Genomic DNA, 15,333 nt, shown 5'->3' with positions numbered 1-15,333 from the left:
AATATTTTCATCAGCTGATTGTTCAGGGGCAAATGGATGAGATAAATCAATCCACACCCATTTGGCTTTCTAGAAGTTTATTGTATAGAGTCTAGCCATATGGGCTTTCTTAATCCTCACAGTGGTTCATTTCTAAGATCTAACTCTGGATCCCAGAAGGGTTTTCCCATATATATTACCTATTGCCACTGCTACTTGGTTCGGGTTCTCATGTGGTTTAGTAAATACCTTCCAGAATGGCAATCCAGTTCACAAGGACCAACACTTTCTGGTCTTCTTAATTAATACAGCAGACCTCTGGACAGGGGCAGACACTGAGCCCAGCTAGGCCAATCAGTTTCTTGTGTTTAGGAATTTAGAAGTGGGACTTCAAGAGCAACTGACTGAAAAGACAGCCTCACCGTTAGTGATCACCATTCTTGCTCCTCATCTCACTGGATTCCTGAGAAGAGAGGACTTAAGCACTGGGGCCATAGACTGACAGCTCACGCTTCTTCCCAAGTCTGTCCAACAGTTATTCTTCCCCTTCTTTCATTTGTCCAGGAAGCATTCATTGGTCCATGATTTACAGGCACTTTATCTATGATATTTCATTTAATCTTTGCAACATCACACCCATTTGGCTTCTAGAAGTTCAGTGGTCACGAGTCTAGAGGCAGTATTATTATCACCTATATTCTACAGATGTAGAAATTAAGGCTCAAAAAGGCAAGGTAACTTGCTCATAGTCTCAGCTGTAAAGGGAGAAACCAAGAGTCTAAGTTAGGTCTGTGATTACAGAGCTTCTGTATTTCCCCCTGGAGCAATGTGGTGCTTGTTCTCTCATCCCAGAGGATTGGGGTAGGTCTGAAATGGGTCATGTGGTGACGGTGTTAGCCATAGGGTGGTGGAAGGACTCCATCTTTCTTCGACACTACTGAGGACAGCGCAGTATCCAGATGTAGACAGAAGGTGGCAGAGACCACAGGACACACAGTACCTCTGGTTGGGCATGATTCTTGCTTCTTGCTTCTTGCATTCTTTTAAATTAAGAAAAGGCTATGTACAACTATTAAATATATACCCATATTAGAAATGTTTCATAATTTACTGCAAGAACCAGAAAGGGAATTGAAGAATTAAAAACAAATGTAGAGAAAAAAATGAGAGCAGTGATATATATCAATACTGCAAAAGGCAAAGATGCACCTAAAAACATTTTTTTTTTTTTAGAATATAGTTGTTTAGACGAAACATTGCAAGAATTTCTTTGCAAAGGTCATTTTACACTTCATTAGTAAAAAGAAACATTCAGCAGAGCTGGAGTCAAGCTTTTGGTTTAGTGAAAAATGAGGGAGAGCCTGAAATTGCCAACCACAGAATGAAAAGAGGGGGAGCTGTGCCAGGGAAATACCTTTCTGCCCTAAAATTCAGAACCAGCAAGGAAAGTCAGTTTCGCCTATTTAGTCCCTTATTAAAATGATTAAATCTCTATATCAACTGGCTTCCTCCAGACAGATAGTTATATTAGGAGTGTATTGTCCTGATAAATCCTGATCGTCTACTGATATATCCACCAATACGGATAAGACCATCCATTTCAACCCTTGTTGCGGGGAGGGCATGTTTCTCTGCATCATGCAGACACATTGCCATGGCAAAAAGACCAGCATTTGGTGTTCAGAAAAGAGAGAATCCAAGGAGCCTGAACTCTTTGTGGAACACACGGGGAAGAAGTTTTGAGTAATAAAGTAGGTGATATCATGGCTTACGGTTAAGAATCTCTGTGGCGGTTTGGTTTGGCTTAGTCGGAGAGTATGGGAGGAATGTGATGGGCTGAACCTAAATTACAGAGGAAACTGCATTATGTCAGATTAAAGAGGAAGGGAGAGGGGCATTGAGAAGCTTTAAATAGGGAATAATATGACCACACTGAAGCGGGGCAGGGCTGGTGGTGGAGAGCACAATCAGGACACTCTTGCAGCCAGCCAGTAGCAGTGGTGCCCTGAAATAAGGGACTAGCAATGGGAGAAGGGGATGGACACAAGAGCTATTAGGGAGGTGGAATTGGTAGCCTTGGTGACCACCTAGCTAGTGGGATTTGATGATGTCATGCATGTGAAGTGCTTAGCTCAGCATCAGGTGCACAGGAAAAAACCAGTAACTATTGGCTGCTATTGTGTGGGAGGACAGGAGAGGGAGGGAGGGAGCATGACACACAAGGGAATGAGTCTTGGACATTCTACAGTGCAACCTGGAGCAGTGGTGGCATCAGTCAGTCCAACACTGAGAAGAACACAGGAGTGAATCAAGCTCAGTACCGCCTCACAGAGCAGATCCTAATTCCTGAGAGAATTTCCTTCCTCCCCACGCCCCTCAAAGACAAGTTGTAGATTGCTCAGAAAAACCTTCCCACTGTCCAATGGGCTTTTTTCCCCCCTATTTTTCCTATGAGAGCAGCTCGCCTGAATTCAGCACTGCAGTGGACAATCCAATCTGAATATGGACATCTACAGCTTAATCGGTCACCCACTGGCCCAGCTGTTGCCCATGGGGCAACTTGGAAGTCACTGTTTTTATGTGAGAACCTGTGTACTCTGGGGAGAGATGTCAGGGAGTGAAACTTGGAATGAAAAACAACCTGACCTCAAGAAAAAATAACCTCATGCTTAGCAGAATAGCTAATAATTCTAGGGTGGCTGTACGCATTTACAAAAAGGTCCGCAAGCATGATCTCATGTGATTTCTTCGTCACTTGCTTTTCCAAGTATGACAGGCTTGGAGAAAGCAGCTGTAGGTTCTCTTTGGCTCTAATTCCAGAAGTTTCTTTCTTCCTGGTCAACGAGGCACGTGACCTGACTATAACTAGGGCAGGGTGTTGTTCAGTGCCTGTGTGACTCTTCTGGAATTTGCACATTACTGGCAGAGTGCTGTAGCCTGCGGTGCTGTAGCCTGCTGGGTTCCTCCTTTCATGGATTCTCTTGCCCTAGTTCTGGACTGGGCCTTAGGCTTCATTAGAACTCAAGGATGTTCATCCGTGAAGACTTCTGGGCAAGAAGGGGTATCACAGGAGTTACTTACAGAGCCAAGGCTGACAGGTGTTTTATTGAGTGCTAGAGAATGGTTCTGGAACTGTAGTCTCCAACGTGTGGCAGGAAAAAGTTCCCTCCGCTGACTGTATCACGCTGATTTCTGTGGTACCTTACTTCTGCTGTAGTCGTTGGTTAATACTGGTGGGTGAATAAGGTGGAAGGGAAGAAATCTAAAATGGCTAGACAGATAAAACAGCAATGCATTTGTGTAGTTTCTTGCTATTTTGGCAGTCTGCAACTTTCTCAAGGAAATGGCAGGAGCCAGCAAACGGGTCGCTTTGGAAGGGCACCTTGAAGGATTCTTAACAAAGCTACAGCCCGATGTGCTGTGGCAGGTAAATAAGCTCTGTTCTTGTTGACTGATCAGCTGAAGTCCTTATGCTTATTGGCTGAAACCACAACCTAGAGAACTCAGACAGCCACATTACAAGGACACGGAGTTCCTAGGGCTCAGACTTTCTAATAATACGTTGTCTCAGTGGTCCCTGGAAATTAAGTGTCCTCGTTTTTCTGGAGACAGCAGACCTCCTTCCTATTTTCCCCCTACTTAGGGTGGGAGTGATTTCCTCATCACTCGCTTTTCCAAGTATAACTGGTTTGGAGAAAGCAGCTATGGATTCTCTTTGGCTTTTGTTCTAGAAGGTTCTGTCTTCCTAGTCAATAAGTCACACGGCCTAAATATAACCGAGGAAGAGTAGCTGGGTGCTTGTGTGACTCTTCTGGAGCCTGCAGATGACTGGCCTAATCCTAACCATAGTGGCTGTGATGGCCTAGAGTGCGAGACTCCACGGCACTTGGAAAACTGAATAATTGTACTTTCGGTAGAAAGGGCATCCCCAGAATCAGATTTCTGTATCTTTAACTGAGAAGAGTCTAGAATGTTTTAGGGAATCGATTCTGGTCCTTAAGGATTTTCATTCGCCCTGCAGATCCTAGATGATTCTGGTCAGGGTTGGAGACTGTCCCACAAGACCCATGCAGTCTGGGGCATGGTTACCATTTCTGTTTCACTTTATGGAAAGCTTTGGCAATAAATAGTGGTGATGGTCACTCAACATGTGAATGTACTAATTGCCACCTAATTGTACATTTAAAAATAGTTATAATGACAAACTTCATGTTATATATATATATATTACCACAATAAAAAAATTAAATATAATGAGAAGTCAAGAAAAGAGAAGGAGAAATAAACTAACTTTGAAAAAAAAGGTGCTTGCTATAAACTTTGAAACTTTTTTAGTCATGAGGCTATAAATATAGATCACCAGAAGAGAAAAATAAGCAGGTGGTGACATTATCTTGAAAGTCCTTTGCAGTTCCAGCCTACGAGGGGGTAACCATTCCTTCTCCTTTAGCCCTTTCCTGCCCTGTTTCCTTCTTGACATGGCTTGAGAGGACTCTTCCCAGCCTTTGTCCCCTCTGCCCACAGCTTTCCCTACCCATCTTTGGTTCCACATGCCCCTTCCTTTCTCAGGTGCCTGATTTTCTTTATTATATGTGTTTGTTTGTTAACTATGTCATTATCTCTCAAGAACAGAGATTGTATCTTCTGCTTTTGTGCTCCCTCCCAAATCCCTAACTCAGAATGAGGCCAAATAGATGTTCGAAGATGATCCTGCTCAGTATTTTTTGCGATGAGGGACCACACTACAAAGGACCTAGTTGCATCATGTTCTGGATCTGGGTTTTGCAAATTTTTCAAACTTCTTTTTTAAATTTCTACTCCACCCACGCAACAAATCCATCTAATTTTGTGACCCAGCGTGCTCACGCACAGTTTCATGCAATGACACTTAGCATTACTATATGTGATACAACCTGAGATTTCTGATTTATTTGGTTTTTTAAAATGCATGTAGTTACATTGATATTGAAATCCATGACTTCCTGTTTGAAAAAATGGTAATTTGGACTGGCTCATGCTTGGGTGTGTCCACTGCTGGTCACTAGGGGGAGCTGATAGGTCAGGCTGCACAGAGGAATCAAGTGAACTGGCTTAGAGGAACTGGAGGAAGCATTCTCAGTGTGAGAGAGACCTCAGGATGTCCATGCAAGCTCCCACACCCCTCAACAAGGCCTTTGGCGAGGGAACAGCAGTGCTCATTCAGTTTATTTACTTGAAGAAACATCTCTTTAGTTGATTAGGTCTAATGAACTTTTCCTGGTTCACTCTCTCCTGGGAGAACCATTTAGCTGTAATGGTGTGTGCTGGTTGTTAGATTTTTGGCTCAGTACTCAGACCTTCTTTCCCCTGAAGCAGCACAGAACTCATTTATTTTTGCACAACCGCCCTTCAGACGTGTGACCGACCGCTTTGAGACCTACTGTGAATATCTTGTAGAATCTGCCTCACTGTACAGAGAAAACTCTGCTCTGTGCCAGGCACCCTCCTCTCAAGCTCAGTAAATGAGGCTGGTTCTGCTTGCTATTTTGGTTCTGTGGGGAGCTGGGTCCCTAGAAGGAAACTGGAGCAGCAGCCGGCGTGGCCTTGGTGATCTTGAAACTCATGCACAGAGGAAATCTCCATGGCATGGAAAGCCAGGTGTGATGAGGACACCCTGGTCTGCCCTGGGCTCTCTCCCTGAAGCAAATGTGAGAAGTCGTTTATCTTAGCTCCAGAGTCCGTCTGCAGTGAGAAGCCACAGGCCACTTCAGCCTTCCTCTGAGAGCACAAGGAGGATCAGGCCACAGGCTGATTAACCACATCATCATCAATGCGTCACCAGCTGCTGGACAATTACCATAGTTCTTATTCCCGCTCTTCCTATTGCCTCTACTTGTTCTCCTACAAGGATGTTTCTCAGGCTTGGTTAATGTGATGACTGCAGTCTGCTCCACCTTTCCAGTGGGACCCAGGAATACGAGCCTCCATATTTTGAGGTTTCAGCAGACAGCTTATATCCAGAGCAAGCCAGAAGGGTTACGATGTCCTCAGGCAATGAGGAATCCTTTCACTTCATCAGCAAGTGGTAAAGCACTCCTCTCTGCCCACTCCCCCACCCCAACCTCAGCATTCACACCTCCCAGAACGGCACAAGCAATGTCCAGGCTTCACGTGATCCGTTTAGGCTGGGATCAGCTATCAAGGGGTTAGAGTTAGCCTTTCAGTAACTGCCGGGAGGCTGAGCTACACTGAGTTGTAAACACTGTCTCAGAGTAATCTCATGGACGAGAATTCAGAAATGACCATGGAGCCTCTCCCTTTGGGCCACAGGAGGTAGCCATGGCCTGCAGTAAAAATAATGCTCTCTAGCTAAGAGCTTGGGGGGATTCTTACGCAACTCACGCCAGTGCCCTTTTTGATTCTGTCAGTAGGAAGCCAAGGCTGGGGACATCAAATTCCCCCGCTGCTCTCTAGTGGAGGCTCCCCAGGGAGAACAGTCCAGAGAAATCTAACTCCTCCCTCAGCAGGACTCACGTGATCCTCCTAGAAAATAGCATTTGAAACTCGCTCCCAAGACTCTAATGATAACCCTCTTCTCTTCCAGCTGCTTTTGGGCTACTACCCCCATAATTTCCAAGCTACCATTTTCTGTCTAGTGCTTAAGTTCAGCATCACTGGATGCTTTGTGGCAGGTAATTCTAGGTAGGGGCTCCATCATGGTACTGATTATAGCATGGCTGAGAACTTGCATATAAGGCCTCCACCACGGAAAAGTCTCTGCAAACATTAGCCTACAGGAGGATGTAACTATCTCCACCCTTTCTCACAGGTATTTAAGGGGGTTAATGGAAGTATGGCTCTTGAGCAACCCCCAAATCCTGGCTAGAACTACTATTGAGGGAGGATCTCCCTCTCATAGGTTTATTGCATTTTATGGCTCCAAATCCTTGACTTTTGCTTATAGCCAAATGTGGCTTTGCAGTTCTTCTTGCTAAGAAGGCAGGATTTGTTTCCCAATCTCTTTGAATCCTGGCTGGCCTTGTGAATTGCCTGGGCCAATAGAATGCAATGGAGATGATGAGATGCCAGTTCTGAGACAAAACCTCAAGAAACCTTGTCCACTTGTTCTTCTTGTATCTTTGTGAAGGCTGTGAGAACGTGCTTAGGCTACTCAGCGGCAAGATCAGAGTCATGTGGAATAGAGCTGAATCGCCTCAGCTGCCTGATTAAAGCCAGCCTAGAACCGCTGATAGCAGCAAGTGAGACTGGCCAAGGTCAGCAGAGCCACCTCACTGACCACCCAGATGTGCAAACAATAAATATTTATTGTTGTATGTCACTGAGGCTTTAAGGTCTGCGTGTTACACAGCATTACTATGGCCACACATAATTGACACACCCACTTAGAAATAGAGAATGATGTATCCTTTGAAGAAACAATTAGAAGTAGCTTTCACCTTCAAACAAAATGAGCCCCTGCAGATCACTTCTTCATTTGCACTGTCCAGAGCTGACAGCTAAATATCTTTCACTGGTCTTCAACTCTAGATGTATTTAATATCATGGTAGAAACTAGAGAATGAGCACAAGAATTGAAAAGTTATTTTTTATTAGGCATCACAGGTGTGAGAAGCAAAGCCAAGAAAAGCAATGCCTAACTTATAATATCTCCACTAACTTTGGATAATACAGGACTTCCCTACCCAGATGGGATGGGTTATTTGTACTAGTTAATATTCCTCACATTGGCATGTGGGTAAAACTCTGTACAAGTATAGATCAGTGTACGTACAGATCATTAAAGGTCATCTTTATAAGATTTACTGGAGGGTAATTGCACTGTTTGGCTTCCCTAATTTCAGTGAGGATTAGAGGCACAGATAAGAATCTGGCAAAACAAATTCATAAATCCAAGTCTGTCGTGCTCTGGCAATTGTAGAATTATTGACCTCCCAAGCTGGAGTCCCTAAACTCTGACACACAAAAGTAAATAAAAGTACTGTTTTACCTTTTTAAATATGACACAGACCAGAGCATACAGCAGGGTTTTTAAGATAGGCACCAAGCTTCTGGCTATTTGGTTATATATTTATTTGGTCATATGTCCTGACAATGATTGAATGAAGCATGTGGAAGAATTTCATTAATGTTCTTTGGTCATTCAAGGCCTGCCATCAATCAGTGTCAGCGAGTGTAAATTCTGAAAGTGAGTTTTGTCTCTGAGATTAATTTATAGGTGGGGAAGGATATAAACAAGTTGCCTCTAGTTTTCCAGTGAAACACTGATTTCTCCTCTCCTTACTTATCTCAATTCAGCCTCTGAGCCCAGAGCTATAGACATACACTATGTGCCTTTAGGCAGGAGATCCCTCAGGTTGATTCTTGGTCCCATGGGCCCATGGCCTTCCCTCACAGATGCCTCTGTTTCTTGGACCTTGGCGTGAGCATCCAGAATGACTGCTATCCTGGCTCTGTGAAGGGAGACCATTGTGTGCCTCTGCTCGATGGCAGAATAATAACACAGAGATGGAATTCAGAGGCAGCAGCTGGAAGGATGGCAATGCAGCACACCATCTCCTCGCTGCCTCGCTGTGGTTTCAGGAGGCAGAGATTTTTAAATGAGCATTCATGAGGGAGCGAGCCAACACAAAGAGAGACTCACTGAGATTAGCATAAATAAAGATTTCTTTCTAAGTGTAATATGTGGCTCATTTTTCTTACATGACTGCTGTGATTCAAGTCAAGTCCTCTGGCCAAATTCTAAAACTCAATTCTGGGTAAATACGGGATTTATAAACACTTGACATATTATACAAGCTGTACAAAGAAAGATTTGCCATTAAACAATTGCATCTTTGTAAAATTCAGTTTTTAAATTGGGGAGCAAAAGGTCCACAGGAAACAGGCTAACTGTAAGCCTTAGTCACTAGAAACTGCAAACAAACAAAAAAAAACACCACCACGAAGATGAAAGAATACAGACACCAAGGATGTCTATCCAACAGGTACTTGTGGTTGAGATAAGGGAAAGTCTACTTATCACACTCCTTCCTCTTGAGCAGTGGTTCTCAAAGTGTGGTCTCCAGACCAGCAACGTCAGCATCACACCTGGTAACTTGTTGCAAATGCCAATTCTTGGGCCTCTTCCCAGACTGACTGCATTAGAAACTCTGGAGTTTCTGATTCAGCAATCTGTGTGATCACAGATTCTGATGTATGCTCAAATTTGAGAATTTCAAGTTTATAATATACAATCTGCCTCACAAAGTACATAGGAAATCGTTTTCCTTCCCAAAGAGATTTAGTCCTTAGTGCCTTAATGCATCTATGTAATGAATTACCTTCTCTCCTGTCCATCTAGGATGGTATTGATACACCCTACCATCCCTGGGAAAATTAAGAAAAGTGTCATTCAAATACTTTTCTGTGTTCTGGGATTGAGTCTCTAGTGCTAGTGTCCTTGCTGTCCACAAATCATCTACTAAGCCACTTGGTGGAAGTGACACTCACTTCCTAGAGCCAACTTCTATATCAACGAAGAAAACCTAAGATACAATGTGGTAACAAATTACTTGCAAACTTCCCTAACTTAACAAAATAAAGGTTTATTACTTAACAAAATAAAGGTTTATTTCTTGCTGTGTTATAATAACACAGGTCAGCTAGGGAGCTCTACTTCAGGCACTCAGGAACCCAGGCTGATAGAATGTCCATCTCAACATCTGCTCCTATGATTGCCATGCTAGGGGAAGGGGACATGGTGACCTGCACACTGCTTTTTAAAGTTCCCAGCTGGAATCGACACAAGTTACTTCCACTAATGTTTCATTGGCAAAGCAAGTCACATGGCCAAAACTATTTTCAAAAGTAGGTGGGTAGTACCCGGAAAAAGAACTGGAGTATCTGAGAACAGCTGAACAACTACTATTCAAGGTAATGCCTGGGCTACGATACCCATCGTGTGCAAAGCTGTGTATTAACATTAAAGAAATGGCAGGGCCCAATTCCTAGTTTTACATTCACTGTATCTTTGTTCCTATTGACTTTCAAATCAACAAAATCTACACCTTCCCCCCAAGAAGGTCTTTTTTGATCAAACTTTTTCACTTTTTAAATAAAAAACAAACAAACTGAAGTTAATATACACACATAAAAGTGCACAAATCCTGAGTATACAGGCTGATGAATTATCACAAAATGAACATAACAGAGTAGCTACCCCAAGGCTAAGAAATGGATCACTATCAGGCACTCGCCAGCCCCCTTAGGTTCCCTGTTAGTCACCTTCTCCTCCCTCCTATTGGTAACCCTCCTGACTTCCAAACCCATACCTCAATCATTTCTTTACACTCGTTCATTTGACTGGTATGTATCGGCCAGTCACCGGAACTTCTCAGTCCTGGCGGGTGATGTTATGAAGCCGAGCATGAAAGATGATCTTGATGGGCTTCCTGTCAGAAGCCTGGCTTTTCCACAGGGAAATGGAGGTGGGGAGGGACTGTGGGGGATGGGGGTGGGATGGTGACAATATACATTGGACAGGGTCGGGTCATGAGCCCTCTGAACTCTCAGGGATTCAACCAAATTAATGAATATTATTTTTATTACCCGCTTATTTAAACACATTCAATATTTCATAACAGAGCAGATAAGATCATAGCCAGAATCTCTTCACTGCCTGACATATGAGAAATAAGTGGCCCTCCCAGCTGGCACTTGGTCTCCTACAGCCAATCTTTATGTAGCATTGAGCTGCCTGACACCACAGGCAGCAAAGCACCTCCTGCCCACTTGCAAGTCAGGTGTTTTCTGTTCCTCCCCATCAGATAGCCTCACCCTTTCATGTGGGTCTAGCGCTGGATTAACTGGATCTTTATGGGTTGGGGAATGAGGAACAAGTGTAAATTTTATTTTGGCCCAATATAAGATTGGCATTTGGTCTCAAGAATATTCCTATTCAGCTTCCATTATCTGAAAATTAGGATATAGTTTCCATGTCCTTGCCTATTAAAACATCAAAGGTCTTCATGGAGAGGCAGCAGACAGCTGGTTTCCTAAAATGCCAGCTCCTCCCCAAATGTCCTGAAAATTAGACATATCTGTACAAGAGTGTACCCATAAAACATGGTGTTTTGCTTTCCAGCATCTCTACAGACTCCCTCCCAAAATTCAGGCTAGGTGTCTTGGGACATCATTAGAAATGCTGACTAGCTCTATTTTTCATATTTACAGAGCTGACTGTGACTTCCCAATTCCTCCCCATAGGAAATGAGCAGTGACTTTGGTGGGGAGCTAGTGTGAGTGTGTGCAGCTCTGGAATGCTGTGGCCAAGGATTCAGCCACATCCTTCTGTGATCATCCTCAGCAAAATGTGCTTTAAATATATTTTTATAATCAGCTGGCTTCTAAATTATAGCCATACTGAATAAGAACAGAATAAACATATGATTAGTAATTTCTTTATGGCAGAAAATAGGATTAAATAGTCTCTGGCTAAGGCTCAAGGCTTAAAAGAATGTACTTTCAGTAAAAAAAAAAAAAAAAAAAGGAAAAAAAAGAAAATTATCTTCATTCCTAAGCCAAAGCAATGGGTCATGGCCTTTTTTCCTGTGCAGGAACAGTCCTGCTTCACAAGGAAGTGAGAAAAAAAAGATTAACTTAGGAAAAACACTCCAAGAGTTGTCTGCCTGCTCAACCATTGTCACTTAAGTATTAAGCCCCACTTCCTCCTGTCCCCATAAGGAAAAAAAAAAATGGACTTGTGGCAGCCATGGTACCTGGCTTCCTAGAAATAACTACTTCAGGAGATGCAGAAATGCCACTGAGTATAGACCGGGGATACTCCTTAATGACACAGATTCTCAGACCTTAAGAACCAGAATCTGCAGGGTGGGGCCCAGAATTTGCATTTTTGCCAGCTCCTCCAGGAAATTTACGCATGCCGTGAAGGGAAAAGCTCACACAAAAGTATCAAAAAATAAAAGTATCGCTGCTTATAGTAGTAGGCTTTCCCCAAAAGGACCTATGAGGATTTAAAGAAGGATTATGGTTGGTGTACTCATTATCTCTTGAGGGAAAAATTAGTTTTCTTACCCGATTCTGTTTGCAAGCGTTACTACATATTTGTAGTATTTCAGTGTTACATAAGTCAGGGATAAAACTGTTTTCATTGGAATACCAGTTAACTTACAGGTAAGGACCCAACATTTCATTTATTTTGGGGACTAATGCTAGATAGTGTGTTCCAGGTTAACTTTCTCCAGTACCAAGGCTCCCTTCTCTGTGGTAAGCCTAAGGTATGGTCCAGTCATAATGGTGGAAGGACAAGTTGTCAGATTTACTTTCTTAACATTAAAGTTGTGCTCGCTTTGGTAGCACATATACTTAAAAAAAGTTAACATTAAAGTCTCAAAGTTCCCACTGCTCTATTCTTTTTGTCTTGGGGTGGATTCTGGCCTTTAGCTTCTTAATTTCCAGGGCAAGGGTTTGGAAAAGTGGCTCTCTGTCACTTAAAGGTTTAACCTTCTCTTCACTGAAAATGGAAAATAAATTAGGAGTCTCCGGCCCTCTATCAGCCTCCCTTGGGGACCTTTATAGACTTGTGCCTCAATAAATTTAGCTGTATCAATGGGGAGAATCAGGCTGGTTTATACAGTGTGCCTAGATCCCAAGATAAAAAGCATTCAAAGTACCCAGTGTTAGCAGAGCAAACAAGACACAAGACAGGCTAGGTTACCCAGAAGTTAGATGTGAATTAAATAATATCTTACTACATGGTAAAACAATCACCCATTTTCTTTTGCAAAATTTAGCGCAAGAAATCTGAAATGAAGTACACAGATGTAGGAATTCATTTTCTCATGCACCAACAGTATTAAAGTCTTTCTCAAATGCAACAAAGAAAATTCCCAGGGCCACAAACCACCTGAGGTACAGCCCTCCTTGCTCGAAAGGCATGCATGCCATTAAGGGGCAGAAAACTCACAGCCCTGTTTTTCTTCAAACACACTCTTCTGCTTTAATTTATTGTACTATTTCAGATCTGAAGGAACTTGGGCTCAAATAATTATCCAAACCAAAATTTAGCCCAAATCCCAGAGTTATCAGATATGTCCTGGGGAGAGAGGCACTTATGACTTCAGATAGTTGTGACCTCACTTTCACAGTTGATGAAAGAGGATGACTCTTCTGTCCAAGAGGCTCCTGGATTGTACTGGAACATCTGTTACCACCACGAGTTGGCCTAAATTCCCAGCACTGCTTTTCACGGCTCTTCCAAAATTCTCCTCTAAAAGATGCAAACCCCTGAGCCCGTGAAACAGGTTTTCCAGTGCAAGGATTGTAATGACACATACCTGTTGGAAAAATCTAGTCTCTGTCCTTTTTCTCAAAGCCAATAATGAATGAATTAATAAAAGAAAGGAAGGAAAGGAAGAAAGGAAAAAAAAGTTTAAGAAAAGGCTCAATGAGAAACTTCTGGTCAAGATGGCAGGGTAAGTAAATGCTGTGCTTGACTCCTCTCAAAACCACATCAAAATTGCAACTAAAGAGCAACCATCATTGAGAATCACCTGAAGTATAGCTGAACAGAAGTCCTACAACTTAGGATAAACAAAGCCACATGGAGACTGGTAGGAGGGACAGAGATGTGGAACGGACTGGTCCCATACCACATGTGGTCATTAAAAATCAAGAGGGATATATCCCTGGTGGAGTTACCCACTAGAGAGTGAGGGGTCCCAGCCCCACCCTAGCCCAGGGTTCCAGTGCTGAGGAGAGAATTCCCCGTAACTTCTGGCTATAAAAACCAGTAGATTGAAGCTGAGTGAAATGGAGGGCAACTGGACTCTCAGTCGCACCTCTTAAAGGGCCCATGCAAGGACTTACTGGCTCATGGACTGACTTGCTCTGAGCTCCAGTGCTGGGGCAGCAGCTCGACGCCAGGAACACACAGAAAGAAATTGAACTGTCTGGCTTCAGGGTGAGGGTGGGAGGGGCAGCTTTCTCCCAGGCAGAAGCCTTTGTTTCTTTGTTGAGCTGCTGAGCCCTCCCCCACGCACCCCGTGTGCACACGCAGGTGCAGGTGGACACCAGATCTGAGTCTTCATCAACCTGGCTAACAACATTTGCCCCACCTCTGGTGATTCCGAGACCCCGCCCCACCTAATTTTCAGGCCCACCCAAAAAAGTGGCTTTTACATACATATAGCCTACTTGGCTCATGCTATGGACTTTCCCAAAATCTCTTAAAGGTTCACAAAACTCAAACAGGGAACATCTGGCCTCGGTGTGCCCCGTACCGCTTGCTAAGCAGCCCTAAGCCCAGCACTAGAGGCAGCCAGCCTCAGTTCTCAGCTTAGTCTCTCCCAGATACTTCCAAGCTCAGCACAAGTGGCAACCATCTGAAGATCACTTTGTAACTCATACTGAGTGGCTGCGGACAGGGCAAAGGTAGCTGCTGATTTTGGCCTGCAACAGAGCCCCTCTCCAGAGGACCCAGGACCAACATATCTGATGACCAGCTTTAGACCACAGCAGAGCAACACCCAACCATCTCCACAAATGGCACACCCAAAAGGGCAGACTCAGCAGGCACCAGAGTTCTGATAAAGTAAATCCTGCTCCACAGGGTCAACACCTGTACAACAGCTTCTACATTGCAGTCATCTCCAGTCCTTATAACCTATCAGCCTGAGAGTCAATCCTTCCCACTGACATGCAAACAGCAACCAAGGCTCAACTGCAATAGGAAAGCATATACAACTCGCACAGGGGACACACCTGGAGCACCTGGCTCAGGTGATCAGGGAGACTGAGCCATTGGGCCCCACAGGACACCTACTATGTAAGGCCACTCTATTAAGACTGGGAGACACAGCAGCTCTACCTAATACATAGATATAAACACAGGGAGACAGCCAAATGGGGAGATAAAAAACATGTCCTAAATGAAAGAACAGAACAAAGCTCCAGAAAAAATAACTAAATGAAATGCAGATAATCTACCAGATGTAGAGCTCAAAACACTAGTTATAAGGATGCTCAATGATCTCAGTGAAAACTTCAAGAAAGAGAAAGTAATCACAAAAATGGAGATAGGAAACAAATAGGACCCAGTGGGAAATGAAGAACATAACTGAAATGAAGAATACATTACAAGGAATCAAAAGATTAGATGAAGCAGAGGATCAAATCAGCAATTTGGAGGATAAGGTAGCAGAAAACACCCAATCAGAACAGCAACAAGAAAAAAGAATCCAAAAAAATGAGGATAGCTTAAGGGGCCTCTGGGACATCAAGTGTACCAACGTTTGCATCATAGGGGTACCAGAAGAGAACAAGGAATTGAAAACCTATTTGAAGAAATAATGATGG

The sequence above is a fragment of the Pteropus vampyrus genome, unplaced genomic scaffold (assembly GCF_000151845.1).
Source record: "Pteropus vampyrus isolate Shadow unplaced genomic scaffold, Pvam_2.0 Scaffold354, whole genome shotgun sequence".
In the NCBI taxonomy this organism is placed as follows: domain Eukaryota; kingdom Metazoa; phylum Chordata; class Mammalia; order Chiroptera; family Pteropodidae; genus Pteropus; species Pteropus vampyrus.
Note: the sequence above shows the minus strand (reverse complement) of the source record.